This window comes from Molossus molossus, unplaced genomic scaffold, assembly GCF_014108415.1.
Source record: "Molossus molossus isolate mMolMol1 unplaced genomic scaffold, mMolMol1.p scaffold_m16_p_5, whole genome shotgun sequence".
Classification (NCBI taxonomy): domain Eukaryota; kingdom Metazoa; phylum Chordata; class Mammalia; order Chiroptera; family Molossidae; genus Molossus; species Molossus molossus.
In genome coordinates, this window is record NW_023425388.1 from 112,822,315 (window position 1) to 112,834,622 (window position 12,308).

Consider the following 12,308-nt stretch of genomic DNA (forward strand, 5'->3'; position numbering starts at 1 on the left):
AACCACTGAGCCACACTGGCTGGACAAGAAACCTATTCTTTTTTCCTTTTCCTTGGGCATAATTTCTCATGAAGCAGCCAGACAATCAATGAAGCATTCATGTTAATTGATTTTTACATTTAAGTTAATTTTAGTTAAGTAACCCAATTTTTGGCTATTTCTTAAATTTATTTGCTTTACAAAATATTCTTTATTATACATTTGTCCATAAGAAAACTTTAAACAACAAGTTCTTTAATATATCCAAATATATGATTAATTTTTTTTATCCAATAGGTATATTGTATTCAGTTCAGGTGTACAATATAGTGGTTAGACAATCATATATGTTATAAAGTGGTCCACCCGACATTTTTAGTACCCACTGTGATTGTGCATAGTTATTTCAATATTATTGACTATATTCCCTATGCTGTACTTTATATCTCCATGACTATTCTGTAACTACCAACTATTACTTGTTAATCCCCTTCACCTTTTGCACCCGGCCCCTCAAACCTCCTCCCATCTGGCAACCAATAGTGTAATCTCTGTGTCTATGAATCTGTGTCTGTTTTGTTTGTTCATTTATTTTGTTCTTTAGGTTTCACATATAAGTGAAATCATATTGTATTTGTCTTTCTCTGTCTAGCATATTTCTTTGAGCATAATACCCTCTAGGTCAATCCATACTGTCATGATTGGTTAGATTTCATTCTGTTTTTGGCCAAGCAATATTCCATTGTATGTGTGTGTGTGTGTGTGTGTGTGTGTGTGCGTGTGTGCGTGCGTGTGTGTGTGTGTGTGTGTGTGTATATACACACACATATACCACTACTTAAAAAAAATTATTTTATTGATTTTAGAGAGAGAGGAAGGGAAAGGGAGAAAGAGATAAAAACATCAATGAGAGAGAACATTGATTGGCTGCCTCCTGCATGCCTCGCACTGGGGATCAGGCCCACAACCTGGGCATGTGCCCTGACTCAAACCGGCGACCTCTTGGTGCATGGGTCGGTGCTCAACCACTGAGCCACACTGGCCAGGCATGTATTACTACTTTTTTATCTACTTGTCTGTCTATTGATGATGGGCACTTGGGTTGTTTCTGTATCTTGGCTATTGTACACAATACTGCAATGAACACAGGGATGCATATATTCTTTTGAATTAGTGTTTTGGCTTTCTTTAGATATACATGCAGAAATAGCCTCACTGAGTCATAAGGCAGTTTCATTTTAAATTTTTTGAGAAACCTCCTTATCATTTTTCATAGAGACTACATCAATCTACATTCTCACTAACAATGCATTAAGGGTTCCTTATTTTCAACATCCTGGCAAACACTTGTTTGTTGATTTATTGATGACAACCATTCTGAAAAGTGTGAAGTAATATGTCATTGTGGTTTTAATTTGCATTTCTCTGATAATTCGTGATGTTGATGATCTTTGCAGATGTCTGTATGTTCTCTTTGGATAAGTGTCTATTCAGGTCTTCTGTTCATTTTTTAACTATTGCTTTTAGGTACTGTGTGGTATGAGTAACATATAAATTATGTATCATTGGCAAATATCTTCATCCGTTCAGTAGGTTGTCTTTTTATTTTTGCTGATGGTTTTTGTTGAGAGTTATTTTTATTTTTATTATTGCTTCAATTTTATTGAATGTAATTGGTCTGTTCAGATTTTCTGATTCTTTTTGATTCAATTCTGGGAGCCTGCGTGTTTCTAGGAATTTGCCCATTTCTTCCAGGTTATCCAGTTGTTGGCATACAATTGTCCATAGTATTTTCTTATAATCCTTGATATTTTTGTGGTGTCAGTTGTTACTTCTCTTTTATTTTAGTTATTTGTGTCCTCTCTTTTTCTTGATGAGTCTAGTTAAAGGTTTGTCAATCTCTTTTATTTTTTCAGTGTTTCTATTTCATTTATTTCTCTTTTGATCTTCATTATTTCCTTTCTAATACTTAGACTTTGTCTGTTTGTTTTCTAGCTCCTTCAGGTATAAGGTTAGAGTATTTATTTGAGATTTTTTTCTTGTTTCTTGAGGTAGGCCTGTAGTGCTATAAATTTCTCTCTTAGGACTACTTCTGCTGTGTCCCATAGGTTTTGGGTTGTTGTGTTTTCATTTTATTTCATTTCAAGATATCTTTTGATTTCTTCCTTGATCTTGTTGTTAGCCCATTCATTGTTTAGTAACATATCATTTAGCCTCCATAAATGTTTAAGTGTTTTTTATTTTTTTCTTATAATCAATTTCTAACTTTATACCATTTTGGTTAAAGAAGAATAATTGATATAATTTTAATTTTCTTAAAGTTATTGAGTTTTGTGGCCTGATATGTGGTCTATCCTAGAAGATGTTTCAGAAAATAATGTATATTCTACTTCTTTGGGGTGAAATGCTCTGAAAATATCAATTAAATCCATCTCATGCAGTGTGAAATGCACATAGGCAATATATTTAACCATTCTACAAAAGAAAAATATCAATTAATAAAAAAAATTCTGAATGTCACTTTAGAAGAAAATTAAGAGAGATATTTTAAAGACACGGTAATAGCAAAGATAAAGGAACATGTACCCTGACCAGAGCTGCGGAATGTATTAGTTAGTGGAACCCTTTGACAATCTATATCAAAATTTAACTTTCGTACACACGTTGATTCAGCAATTTTACTTGATGAAATTTATTCTCAGGAAATGACTGGACAAATGTACAAAGATGACTTAAATATTGGAATAACAACATTGTAATTGCTGACAACATAAAGATTCATGAATTGGCCAACTAAATTGTGATCCATTCATATCACAGAAAAATGATAACTAAACTGATATTGTATATTTGTTGACAAGAAAAGCTTTCTACAAAATGTTTTTGAGTGAACTGTATAGATTAAAATGAACCATTTATGCTGTGCTCATTAAAAATTACATTTGTAGCCCTGGCCGGTTTGGCTCAGTGGTTGGAGCGTCGGCCTGCGGTCCAGACGGGTTGGGTTCCCACTAAGGGCACGTACCTCGGTTGCGGTTTGTTCCCGGCCCTGGTTGGGTCGTGCGGGTGGCGGCCACTCGACGTGACCCTTTCACATCGATGTTTCTCTCTCTCTCTCTCTCCCTCCCACCCTATCTGAACAACAACAACAAAAAATTACATTTGTATGTATTGAGAGAGGTTTGGGATCATGTTTTCCAAAATGTGACTGAATATTCCTTGATATTGGAATTATAGGTGATACTTAATATTCCTTTGCTATACTTTCCCATTTTAACTTTATACAATGGACATGTGCTTAAGTCTTCAGAAAACTTACACCTGTTTTAAATTTGGAACTATAATTTTCTACATTAAATAAAAGTAAATTTTACTAGAATTAAGAAAGCTATCCATTGGTTCTTCCACCTCCTCACTCCATCTGTAGTGAGGATGTTGAATAGGCAAACTATTTTATTTGTAAAACTTCAATGTGTTTAAACATTAATTTAGTCCTTAAAATGATACAACAGGCAAGTGAAATTTCAAAGATTTCTACTTATATGGCGTTTGTTCAGGTCATGATTTAAACATGTAGTGTTGTATGGGAAAGTAATAGACTACAACCAGATTTCTTTTTTTTTTTTTTTAATTTAGTTTCTATGAAATTTATTTTGTTGTTTGGCTCATTTCCTAAAGTAACATGGACATATATTTTTTTTCCTTATTGATTTGAGAGACAGAGGAAGGGAGAGGGAGAGAGAGAAACATCAATGGGAGAGAACATCGATTGGCCGCCTCCTACATGCCCCCCACTAAGGATCGGGCCCACAACCTGGGCATGTGCCCTGACTGGGAATTGAACTGGCAACCTCTTGGTGCATGGGTCAATGCTCAACCACTGAGACACACTGACTGGACTGCACACATTATTTTTTTCATTATTACAATGTTCCCAGTAAAGGTCTCTCTATATATAGAAAGTAAAGAACTATATTTTATTTTCAAATTTGTTTATTCATTTTTTTATCTTGGGAATTTATTTCTGATAGATAAAAGGGTAAGTATTTGAAGTTGTTGAAGCATTAAATTTATCTTTTAAAAGATATTTATGTGCTAAATAGTGTTACATATGAAGTTTGTTTTTGATCAAATGCTCCCAATAAATATCTAGTTTTAATAATAGGGATAATAGTAATAAATTGCAAGAATATAAATGCAATTTGCAGCAAAATAAAAGTTCTAGTGGGTTTTTCTGCATTTGAGACATAATCTTTCAGCAGTTATATCCCTGCAAGCTTAAAATTAAACACTCATTATTTTGTAAAAAAAAAAAAATTAATCTTACAGTGCAGCATAATAGTAAGTATCATTCAACAGGAATTAATTATAAAGACTTCATGAGTAGACAAAAATTCTGTACTTAGCTATGCTAAGCAGTAATTACTGTTAAACTTTTTAGGAAAAAAGAAATATTTAATAAACTCTTCAGATCTTATTTCACCTTTCTTTTTAGTGGTAATTCCTGTGAAGAGAATTTTTACTCCAAAATAAAAATGAATTAATTTGAGATAATAGTTACTCATGAAGTAATAAAATTATTGAGTGATTTACATTTAAATATTTCTGGGGTATATGGAAGATTTCTCATGCTTTGTTAATAAAACTAATTCTCCAATTTTTTTCTACTTTAGATTTTTACTAATTATCTCTGTGTTGATAATATACTTTGTGCTATTTATACTGTAGTTACTTGCTTTTGAGTAAATTGGACTGTTTAAGGTGTATCCTTGGTAGAAAGATTGACCATGTGTTGTGCATAAAAATAGGGTGACAGAGATTTTGATAATGGGACTAAAACAAAACAAAGACTTTTGAGTAGAAAGGAAGTTAATTGTCATATGAGTGGAATTATATAAGAAATTTAAGGACTTAAGGACTCTATAAGTCAGTGATACTTCTGATCAGCCTTTATTAATTAAGCAGTCCCCCCAAAATCAATGATTTGTAAAAGCTCAGTTGACTAACTGACATGTTATTTGAATGAACTGAATTAACACTCAGTTTAATGAAACTGAATTAACAGAAGAGAAATAGTTAGGGTCAGTTTCCTGTAAAAGGAGTGGTTTTCTTTTACTTACTTGTTTACTTCTAGAGAACAAACTATCCAGACTCTTTTTTTTTTCTTTTTCTTTCTGTCTCCTTTCTTTTTGTCTAAGAAAATAGCTTGCCATGGAAACTTATAAAGAATTTTATTATATGTTATATTGATTTTTATGTGCTACTCCATATATCATACACAATTATACTTATTTATAACATAAAATAAAATAAATTGTAATTATAATTTAACAAAAGTCAGGCAAAATGTTAATCATAAAATTATCCCCACAAATAACTTCCATGCTAAGTATATCTAGTTTATTATCTTATAAAGAGAAGGGTGAAATAGGATTCTTTAAAATGTTTGTCTAGTAGTCACTGATTTTATTCATATATGAAATATTTATGTAAACTTTTGATGCCATTGTAGTTTTTTTAAAATGTAGAGGAAAATTTGCTTTATTTATAAATCTGTACATTTTCAACTGATACTTGATTTTACTTTGGAACAGACTGAAGTTTGTTTTGGACTGTTAAGGGTTTATCCTTGATTTAGGGTATATATCATATTTCTAATGATAGAAATATTTCTTATGATAGAGATACGATAATAAGGGCATATTCCAGGACTCCTTAGAGTAGACATATAACTGAGAAACTCAGACCATTATATTTACTACTTGAAGCTACTAGGCCTCATTTAGAGGCCCGGGTGATATGCTTCGTAGCTTTCTTTGACAAAGGTAACAGAACTTTTTTTTTTTTTTATCCTCACCTGAGGACATTTTTCCATATTTTGTTCACATAGAGTGGGAGGGGGAGAGAGAGAGAAACATTGATGTGAAAGGGACACATCGAGTGGCTGCCACCCACACAACCCAACCTGGGCCGGGGACAAACTGCAACCGAGGTACGTGCCCTTAGCGGGAACCTAACCCGGGTCTCTCTGGACCACAGGCCGACGCTCTAACCGCTGAGCCAAACGGGCCAGGGCAAGGTAACAGAACTTTTAAAGACAAATAAAGCTACCAGAAAAACATATGATTTCTTTTTGTGCTCTTTTTTCTATCGAGTTCCTCTTTTAGTTGTAGAGATGACAAAAATACTAGTTATGCCCATCAAATAGTTTTGTGTCTTCATAAGTGTCTTGTTATCATTAACTGTACGTTGGTCATTGTATTTAAAAAACTATTTATAGGAAATGTTTGTGGTTGATATTTTCTATCAAAGAGGATTATCTTTTCTTTTTCCTGGCACATGGGATCACTAGCAATCCATGATTACCTTAATCCAAATTCAGAGTTCGGTGTATTCTGGGTTGCAGAAATGACTTAAAGCTAGGCATTTTCTAACTTAGATGCATGTGTATGAACTTTGGTGTCATGCTGACTTGCATTTGACTCTTGTGTTCATCATTTACTAGCTATGTTACCTTGAACTAGACAGTAAAATAAGATTCTCTGTACTTTGGCTTTCTTGTCTATAAAATAAGAACTGCATTACAGTTAGTAAGACGCTGTATGCTACATGATTAAAACAATATTTGCATATGATGAGTATAGGAGATTCCTGTTCTCTATCACTCACATTCACTATCTCTCAGGACTAAAGAATTATCTTTTGCCAGAGGTGGATCCTGCTGCTTAGCTGGGTCCTGGTCATGGAGGTCCCTGCTGCCCACCTGCTGCTGCTCCCAGACACAGAAACTGGTCAAGAAGACATGAAGTGTTCAACAGACCTGAGCAGCCACCTGAACAAGATGATGACCAAGCAGTCCTGGAGCACCTGGGCGGTGAGTCCACATCCACGCCCCCTCCTTTGCCTAGGAGCTGGAACCTGAGACCCAGCTGTCTGCTGCACATCAATGTAGGTGAAGGGAGAAGATGAGGAAGAGTATAATCTGGAAGTACAGAAACAAAAATTAAGGTGGGAGATTATTCATGGTCAAGCTCCCAGTTGCTCTCTATCCTGAGATCAAGATTCAGTGATTGTGGAAACAGTCTATACCCATGTGCTTTAGTGAATCCAACGCAGATCACCCAATCAGAGAAACGACTCGTGGTGCTTGAAGGCAAGCGTTATTGCCACCCTCCCTGGCAACAAAGACGGGAACGATGTGTGTGAAGCTTGCCTCTCAAGATGTGGAGAGCTACACCAAGTTGGAGAATGCCAGACGATCTGAGAGCCTTCTAGACGGTTGACCTTTCAGAGATGTCCCTCCCTATAGTCAGAATGCCTTGAAAGCCCTTCCTTGACTATCACCAGCATGACCTGGGTCCCTGAGGCTTCTCTCTGGGGACATAATGATGTGGAATAAAATGTGGACTTGGAGTATGTGGGGGCTGTGCTTCAGGGACCTTTTTCACACTGATTACCAGAGACAGCCGGATATCCTGTCAGTGGGATATCCTCCATTCATTCTTCCAAGGCCATGCTCCCTAACAGCCCAGGATCTTTAGTGCCCAAATGAGACTGGCAATGTTTCCGCCAGCCACCTTCTTATTTTGGATGATTCTGTAGAGATGAAAATTTTGCCTCTCTTCCCTCTTTTTGGAGGGTGGAAGACCATAACTTCTTTGGCTGCAACCACCCAAGCATTGAGTGCCTCTATAATTCAGATGACCAGCATGCACGGAAGATGAGGTTTCTGGACCACATGTTTGATGAACAATGATAGACTCTCTGACTGTGGAGATCATCTTGCCCAAAGGGGCTAAGAACATCCGACTTGATAGTTCCTACCAAATCAGTTGTGCCCCAGGTGAGCTGCACTACACCTTCCTGGACACATTTGGCCGCCCGGGGATTGGTATCTACCAGAAAAGTCTGATAGAACAGCACATTCAGGTCATAGTGGTGCACTACCCATTCAACGGGGTGCTCATGCTGCAGGAGCCCCTGCTGGTGGTGGCTTTCTACATCTCCTTCTTCTCGGTCATCTACGTCAGGCTAGACCTTTCCATCGCAAAGGGTCAGGCATGGAAGGCAGGATGAAGGTGGCTTGCATCACAGAGCAGGTCTTGACCCTGGTCACTAAGTTCTGGTCTCTACTGTCACTTTGACAATACTCTCACTGGCTATCAGCGGTCCCAGGATATGTTCACTCCTAACCTTGGCAAGAAGCACCTGGAGATGGAACCCAAGGTCTTGACCGGCGATATTGCACTGCTGTCATCCAGGCTGAAGGCAGAAGGATCTGGCTTGTGCGAAAAAGTGAGCAAAATACAGAAACTGGATGCACGGGTCAAGAAACTGGTCCTGAAGTCCATGGCGGAGGCCGAGTGCATGGTGAGTTGCAAGCTCAGGAAATTCATGTTATCTAGAACAAGAAGCTCATCTCGGGAAAGTGACAGGTGCTGGTTACCGTATCCTGGATGCGCTGTAGCTCCTGCTAGTTGTCCCCAGAGAGAACCCAGGGGGCTGCACTTATAGACGGCAGGTGTGTGTGTGTGTGTGTGTGTGTGTGTGTGTGTGTGTGTAACATTGAAGCCAGTGAATGCTGGCATCTGTATTCAGTGGATGCTGGCAAAAAGCCTTCAAGGACCTGCCTTTGGCAACGCAAGAAGCTTAATTTTTGACCTAAAGTGTTCCTTTAAAAAAGCTCCCCAAAACAAAAACTTAAATTCCATTAAAAATAAAATATATTTGTGTTTTGAACAAAGAAATATTCAGTATTTGATTGTTCGATTTTTGTTCTGAAGCCTAGGACATTCTTTCAAGCCCGTAGCCTCCTTGTTTTATGCTGCTCTAATTCCTGATGTTTGGGTTCTTTGCAAGCATGAACATGATTTTTAAAGGGTGTGACAAAAAAAAAGCAGGGACTGTGAACAACAACAATAAATAAAAACAACGACAAAAGAGTTAAGTTTTCAAGAAACAGGTTCTTACCAGTCAACTTTTCCCCTCCAATAATCTTGAGTTATTATCAATGATTTCATAACCCATTCCTTTCAAAATATATTATTATTACTATCATTTTACCTCCCTATTTCCTCTAATGCACTGGAAAGTTCTCAAGCACAGTGTCTATGTTTTGCCTCTCTGTATTCTCAGATTCTAGTATAATTCTTTCTGTTTTATTTATTTTTATTTTTAAATGTTTTTCTTTAAGTGGTTTTTAGGGAGAGAGAGGAACAGGGAGGAGAGAGAGAGAGAAACATTAATAATAGAGACACATTGATCAGCTGCCTCCCACATGACCCCTACTGGGGATCAAGTCTGCAAGTGCCCTGACAGGGAATTGAACCAATGACCTCTTGGTGCATGGGATGACACTCATACAACTGATCCACACTTGTCAGGGCTAGTATATTCTTTACATAGTATAAAGGCTCAAAACTTATTTAAATCAACAAATATTTGAATCAACAAATACTTAGTTGTTTCAGAGAGTCATCAAATGATTTTAGATTTTTCTTCATCTTGAGTGGTAGAAGAAAACTAAATATTTGTCTGTAATAAATATTGAAAACCAAATCTTTGTAAGTGTACCTAGCTTCTAAAATTTTTGAACTGTATATCACCTTTATAAGGGTACTGGAATATTTTTCTATGTACCTTAAACACTTTTAAAAACAGTTTATTTTCTTTTTTTATTTATTGATTTTGGAGAGAGAGAGAGAAGGAGAGAAACATTGATTGTTGTTCAACCCATCCACGCATTTATTGGCTGACTCTTCTATGTGCCCCGACTAGGGATCAAACCTGCAATCCTGGAATATGGGGACTACACTCCAACCAACTGAACTATTCAATAAAGGCTGTGCCTTATAAACTTTATATTATTCTGTGAAAATAGAAATTATTGAATCCAATTTCTTAATTTCTTCACTTTTCCTCTTTTTTCCTCTCCACTGTTTCTTCTTATTTTCCTCCTCTCTCTCTTACTTTCTTTTAATATATTTATTTACTGAATTTATTGGGGTGACACTGGTAAACAAAATTATAGAGGTTTCAGGTGCACAATCCTACAACACATCCTCTGTACATTCATCACCCCAAGTTTTACCCCCTATAACCTCCTCCACTCCCACTCCCCATCTCCACAATAAACACACTGTTGTCAGTGTCCATGAGTTTTTTTTTCTTTATTGCTCTGTCCCCACATCCTCCCTCCCAGCCTTTTCAACCCCTTGCCTAGACAACTGTCAGCCTGCTTTCTATCTATAATCCTATGTCTATTTTGCTTTTTAGTTCATTTTGTTCATTAAATTCCACATATGAGTGAAATAATATGGTACTTCTCTGTCTCTGAATGGCTTATTTTACTTAACATAATGTTCTCCAGGTCCATGCATGCTGTTTCAAAGGGTAAATTTTATCTTTTTTATGGCTGTGTAGTATTCCACTGCGTGAATGTACCATAGTTTTTTTTATCTACTCATCTACTGATGGACACTTGGGCTGTTTCCAAATGTTGGCTATTGTAAATAATGCTTCAATGAACATAGAGGTACGTATAGTGTTTTGGATTAATGTTTCGGGGTTCCTTGGATAAATTCTCAGAAGTGAAGTCTCTGGGTCATAAGGCAGTTCTACTTTTAATGTTTTGAGGTAACTCCATGTTGCTTTTCACAGTGGCTGAACTCCCACAGTTTGCATTCCCACCAGCCGTGAATGAAGGTTCGAAGGTTTGCTTTTCTCCACATCCTCCCCAACATCTGTTTGCTGATTTATTGATGATAAGCATTCTAACGGGTGTGGGGTGATATCTCACTGTGGTTTTAATTTTCATCTCTCTGATGATTAGTGATGCTGAGGATCTTTGCATATGTCTATTGGCTATCTGTATGTCCTCTTTGGAGAAGTGTCTATTCAGGTCCTTTGCCCACTTTTTAATTGGATTGTTTCCTTTTTTTGGTGTTGAGTATTATAAGTTTTTTTTATAAATTCTTAATATTAACCCCTTATGGGGTGTATTATTGGTGAATATGTTCTCCCACTCAATATGTTGTCTTTTTATTTTGTTGATAGTATAAAAACAGACACATAGATCTGTGGAACAGAACAGACAGCCCAGACATTAACTCACACCTTTATAGTCATTTAATATTTGACAAAGGAGGCAAAAACATACAATTGGGTAAAGATAGTCTATTCAGTAAATGGCATTAGGAATAGTGGACAGATTCATGCCCAAAAAATGAAACTAGACTACTTTTTTATACCATACACAAGAATAAACTCAAAATGGATTGAAAATTTCAGTGTTAGACTAGAAACCATAAAAATCCTAGAAGAAAACATAAGGCAGAAAAATCTCAGACATTTCTTGTAGCAATACTTTTTCTGATGTAACTCTTCAGCCATGGGAAACAAAAGAAAAAATAGCAAATAGGACTACATCAAACTAAAAGGTTTTTACATAGCAAATGAACCGTCTTTTAATATTTTTTATTTAAAATTGTAACACACTTTCAGAAAAGTGCATAATTACATTTTTAATGAATAATTATTAAGAAAGCCGGTTAATACAAACAAGCTTTCAGAAAGGTGTGTTTAGTAGTCACATATATTTAATGAATAATTTTTATAATTACAACCTTGACAATATACAGAACCCTTGTATTTGGCTTTTTTTGTTCAGTATTTTGTTCATAAATTAATTCCATGTTGTGGTGACTAGCTCTAGTTCATTTATTTTTATTGCTGTATAGTATTTCATAATACTTTTAAAAATCCATTATATTGTAAATGGATAGTTATTTTCAGGATTTGGCTATGACATTGCCAATGTGGACATTCTTGTATATGCCTCTTAATAGATGATTGTGTTTGTTTCTCTAGGCTATATGATCAAAGTTAGAATTTCTGGATCATAAGATACAGTATTTTCAACTTGAGTAGATAAGAGTAAACTCTTCAATGTGGTATGCTTTTTTACCTCTCGCCCAAGGATATGTTCATTAACTTGAGAGAAAAAAAGAGAGAGAAACATTGATCTATCTCCTCCCGTGTGCACCCCCCAACCAGGGATGGAGCCTGAAACCTATGTGCCCTGATGGAGAATCCAACCCGCAACCTTTTGGTGCACAGGACGATGCTCCAACGAGCTGAGCCACCCGGCCAGGGCAGAGTGGTGTACTCTTATTACACTTCCATCATAGTGTATGAATGTTCTCAGATACTGCAAATATTTTTGATATGAAAGATGAAAATGTTGATGTATGGTGGAGTAGTTGTATTCTATTGAAATTTTAATTGACATTTTCCAAATTTATTTGATTAAACCTCTTTGCATATTTTAT

General features: G+C 36.1%; 1 pseudogene; it reads left to right on the forward strand.

Moving 5' to 3' along the window:
* Window positions 1-6,721: 6,721 nt before the first annotated feature.
* Window positions 6,722-8,456, forward strand: LOC118617045 (annotated as a pseudogene).
* The last annotated feature ends 3,852 nt before the right edge of the window (window positions 8,457-12,308 follow it).